The following is a 5,324-nucleotide window of genomic DNA, read 5'->3' on the forward strand; positions in this document are numbered from 1 at the left end:
ATCGTGTATGACTTATCACTGAGTTGGATGCCCATGGCACTGTTCAGTCATATCTTTATGCATACATTGAAGGGTGACATGCCTTTCCTTTGTCCCTCTTTCTTCTGGATTAAAAGCATGAATAAGTATATTTCTTTAAGATGGTGAAAGGGTTGGGGTGGGGGTATTGCCTTCCCTCTGTCCCCAGCTACAAGCCCTGAAAACAATTCCTGTCTAGTTTATACCATGCCTTGGATGGGGCCAACTTCTTTTGTGTCTTCCTTCTTTGGCATAGGGGCTTATGAGAACTCAAAGGGACTAGAGGCCAATGATGAAAAGGGCAAAAATCTTCCATGGAAAAAGCGGTGATGATGGCAGGGGAATAGCCTGTATCAAACAATTCAACCACCATCAAGAGAAACTGTCAAAGTAGAAGAAATAAAGGATTGGCCTCTATAGAAGAATTAGTCAGAGAGAAAAAAGAAAGATAATAAGAGAAAAAACAGGGGTTGGTATTTTTTTCCAACTATTATCAATGCAGTGAATTTTCAGGAGTATTTATAGAGGTAGGAGTAGATTTTCAGGAGTATTTTCACAAAGGGTATCATCCTCAGGGGTGAGTGACAACTTGTGGTTTAGTTTAGTTCTCCTGTCTGAGCCATAGAATTGTCAAGAAAAGTTGCTATTTATATATAGTCCTTCAGAATTTACTTTACTAGCTCTCACTCCAATTTGGAGTCTGGACCTAGAGAGGGGTAACCTAGGTTTGTTTGGGGTTTGGGGGGAGAGGGAGTTGTTCATCTGTAGCAGAAAAAGACTTCCATCAAATGTCTGGAAAATTGTAAAATATATATATATATATATATATGGATGTATATATAATAGTATAAAGATATATATATATATATATATATATATGGCTCAGACATGTGATATGTATCTAGTTCCTTTAGCTGTCTCTGTGACATGGAATAAACCATCACTACCATATCTCTATCTTCCTCCTTTGATTCTAACCCAATTTCTCTGCATTGGACTCCCCCTCTTTTTACTTAGATTCTTGGATTTGCACAGCGATAAGGATTTTGTTGATGCATGTTACCCTGTCTCTCTGTTCTTTCTATTGCTACATTCCAGTTATGAGTCACATATCACCAAATCTCAATAGCATACAATTGTATTTACCTCACTGAGTTTTTTTTTTAATTCCTTAAAACACTTTGTTAATGAACTATTCATCATATACTGGCATCTAGATACATGTGTCCATTATTGTCTTCTGTGGAAATATGAGTTTCTCTATTGCTATTCTCACTCCTACAGTTTACCTGCTGCCCTCTCTGGTATCTGTTTAAGCTATTATGTTTAGCATTTTACTCCCTCTTATCTCCCTTTTCAATTTAAACAATTCAATCTGACTAACCAATCTCTAAGCTAGTTGTTTCTTCCCATTTTTAGATATACTCTCTTGCTAATAATGAATTCATTTGGGTCACAAATCAATAGTATAAAGAGAAGATTCAAGATATTTTATTGCCCCCCCCACCCTGCTTTTAACTGTCCAGCTTCTTGTTCCTACATTTGATCATACAAGTTTCTATATTTGGAACATTTGCCTTCCCAACCTGCTTAAGCAGTATTTCGACCAAAATGTTTGACATTCAGGCCCAGGTAGTCTAATTGCATATCAAGTATTCTTCCAACTATAAGCAAATTTTATTATGACCTAAGTTTTGACGTTGCCTGGAGAAATTTCAGGCTCCACACTGCAAAGTCCAGTAGGGCTAGCCTTAGTGAGTAAGACAATTGACCCTGAGTCAAGCAATTCATGAAGATCATCTGCTTAAGATGGTTAGTTATGAATCTCTGGACAGCACAGAGAGCCAATGTTTAAATTATCAGTGAGCATTTACATCTCTGAAATACACAATGACTACAAATCTAAAACTAATTTATTGATTTGTTAATTATCTAGTATAGCGGCAAGCACCCCAGGCGTCCCCAGGGTGGCTGCCAACACAGGTTCTTGGATCTGCTTTGTTAAAGGAAAGCAACTCAAAATGGGTTAACAAGCTTACTTTAAACAGTCAAACATATATTGTTTACCTAGTTCAGGGGAAAAAGATCAGCACCCCAAACTTCAAAGTATATAGACAGAATTGTCAAGACAGAGAAACAGATCAAATAGACGGGTTTCCAAACTGTCCAACCATTCCATCCATACCAAATCAACATCTGGGTTTTTCAAAGCTGGGGGGCTCTCAACATTGAGTCTCATCTGGTCAAATAACAGAACACTTCTCAAAGTGAGCCCCAAATCAACATCTGGGTTTTTCAAAGCCGGGGGGCTCTCAACAACAGCTTCCAGTGTTTCATCTGATCAAATCACAGAACACTTCTCAAAGTGAGCCCCAAAGCAAAGCCTCTCATCAGGGATTATATAGCCTTCTCCTGACTCAGAGAATGTAACAACCTTCTGCACCCACTGGCCAATTAAAAACTATCTACTGAAAAACAAGCCTCCCACCCCAGGCTCCAGGTGCACTTTAGCCTAGGGGCAGGGAAGGTCTTAAAAATTTACATTCCCATTACATCTAGACAACAAAATAATGGAGAAAATGTTAATGATACAAATTAAACAGAAAAGTATGTCATGAATAGACTGGGGGGAGGGAGTGCTCATTTTTAAACATTTATCAGCACATCACTGATCACACAGATGAAAGCATGCATCTTTTGAGGTACAGAACTTATGATTATATCCTCATTTCTCATTTATGTCAATATCTTCTTTGGCAAATGCTTGTCAAAAAATTCTCAAGATATGTAACACTGTGGAGTGAGTTTGCCATTTGAGGGCCTTGTTAGTGGCTTATATTATTCAGGACTTCTCAGGAATATTGCTCACCAGCAAGGAAGAACAAAATGTAAGGGTAGTCTCTTAGTGGAAATTTCTTCTATGTTATTGAATATAATTATCCAAGACATTTGTCCCCAGCTTGCTCTTCACTGGACTGGAAGTGAGCTGGTCTTCTGTATCAGTAAATGTGGTGGCCCTTTCTTCTTAACTAACCTACCCACTTAAAGCCATTTGGTTCCCCTAAGTCATGAATCAGTCATGCTAAGGAAGGAAAGGGTATGTCAGCTTTCTTTGTTTATGTACCTTTGGATCAAAAGTACTTTCAATAAAAAAAAATTCTGCTGATAAATACCTGCCAGGTGATATTATAAGATTGCAGAGAGGCTCCAGGCAGCAATAGAAAGTCTGAACTGTAACCTATCTTTCAAATTCTTAGTATATCAGAGAATTGCTCTGAAAAGATCGCATAATGTTTCTGTTAAAAAAAAATCTTATTTAGAGTATAGCTATATTTACAATACTATTAAAACTTGAATGGAAAATTATAGAAATAGTGTTTGTTTTACCAAAGCATCCCTAAAAATCATAACCCTTCTGGCCAATTTTTAGCATAATTTACATTCCTATCTTCCACCAAAATCTTGCCAAAATCCTGTCCTGATGTAGAGGTAACCTTCAAGTCCTAAAAACAAAAACCTTTTTCATAATGAGTTTGCCACAAGAACACAGGTGTTGTGAAAACCATAACTGAACCTCCACAAAAATGGAAAAGACACATCAACATTGTCATCATTAAACATGTAGAGTCTGACAAGTCTACTACTATTGGCTACCTCATGTACAATTGTGGTGGGATTGATAAGAAAATCATTGAGGGGGCAGCCAGGTAGCACAGCGAGTAAGAGCACCGGCTCCAGTGTTGAGAAGACCTGGAGATCGAATCCTGGGCTCAGACACTTAGCACCCACCCAGAAACACCTGGCCGTGTAATCTTGAGCAAGTTACTTAACCCCGATTGCTTTAAAAAAAAAAAATCATTGAGAAGTTCGAGGAGGCTGCTGAGATGGGAAAGGGCTCTTCTAAATATGCCTGTGTCTTAGATAAGCTGAAGGCTGAAAGTGACAATGGTATCACTGTTGATATCTTCCTGTGGAAATTTGAGACCAGCAAGCATGACAAGACCATTATTGATGCTCCAGGACACAGAGACTGGAACTTGATTATAGGCACATCTCAGGCTGACTGTGCTGTCCTAATTGTTGCTGGTGGTGTTGAGGAATTTGAAGCTGGCATATCAAAGAATGGACAGATTGGTAAACATGCCTTTCTGGCCTACACATTAAGTGTGAAATAACCAATTACCGGTGTAAACAAAATGGATACCACCAAGCCCCTCTACAGCGAGATGAGGAAATTGTCAAGGAAGTCAGTAACTATCTTAAGAAAATTGGTTACAACATTGACACAGTAGCTTTTGTGCCAATTTCTTGTTGGAATGGTGACAACATGCTGGAGCCAAGATCGAATATGCCTTATTTCAAGGAATAGAAGGTCACTCATAGGCAATGCTAATGGAACTACAATTGTTGAAGTTTTAGATCACATCCTGCCACCAACTCATCCAAATGACAAACCCCCTTATCTATCCCTCCAAGATATTTACAAGATTGGTACTATACCTGTTGAATGAGTGGAAGCTGGTATTCTAAAATCAAGCATTGTTGTTATAACTGAAGAAAAATCTTTTGAAATACACCATGAAGCTGTGAGTGAAGCTTTGTCTGGGGATAATGTTGGTTTCAATGTCAAGAAGGTGTCTGTCAAAGATGTCTGCAGCAGTAACGTGACTGGTGATAGCAAAAATGACCCACTTATGGAAGCAACTGGCTTCACTGCACAGGTCATTATCCTGAACCATCCAGGCTAAATGATTGCTGGCTATACACCTGTTCTGGATTGTCACAATGCTCACATTGCTTGCAAGTTTGCTGAACTTTGATTGTCATTCTGGTAAGAAGCTGGAAGTTGGCCCTAAATTCCTGAAATCTGGTGATGCTGCCATCATTGACCTGGTTCCAGGAAAGCCCATGTGTGTGGAGAGTTCCTTTGATTATCCTCCTCTGGGTCATTTTTCTGTTCATGATATGAGCCATACTGCTGTAGTTGGTGTCATCAAGGCAATTGACAAGAAGGCTGCAAGAGCTGGAAAGGTCACAAAATCTGCCAGAAGGCCCAGAAGGCTGAATAAATAATTTGTATAACACCTGCCACCCCAGTCTTAATCAGAGGTAGGAGAATAGTCTCAGAACTGTTTGTCCCAATTGGCCATTTAAGTTTAATAGTAAAAGACTGTTTAATGATTATAATGCATCATAAAAGCTTCAGGAGGAAAGGAATGTTTTTATGGATCATTTGTTTCATGGCAGTTTTAAGTTAGTAGTTTTTAAAATCAGTAATTTTGAAATGGAAAGAACTTAACCAAAAA

The 5,324-nt window shown here is 38.6% G+C and overlaps 1 pseudogene; it reads left to right on the forward strand.

Annotated features, from left to right (window-relative positions):
• Nucleotides 1-1,629: 1,629 nt before the first annotated feature.
• On the forward strand, nt 1,630-5,091 carry LOC138170255 (elongation factor 1-alpha 1 pseudogene; annotated as a pseudogene).
• Nucleotides 5,092-5,324: the final 233 nt, after the last annotated feature.

Source organism: Petaurus breviceps, unplaced genomic scaffold (assembly GCF_028583685.1).
Source record: "Petaurus breviceps papuanus isolate PSGF00001 unplaced genomic scaffold, PetGlider_PUasm1.0 38, whole genome shotgun sequence".
Lineage (NCBI taxonomy): Eukaryota > Metazoa > Chordata > Mammalia > Diprotodontia > Petauridae > Petaurus > Petaurus breviceps.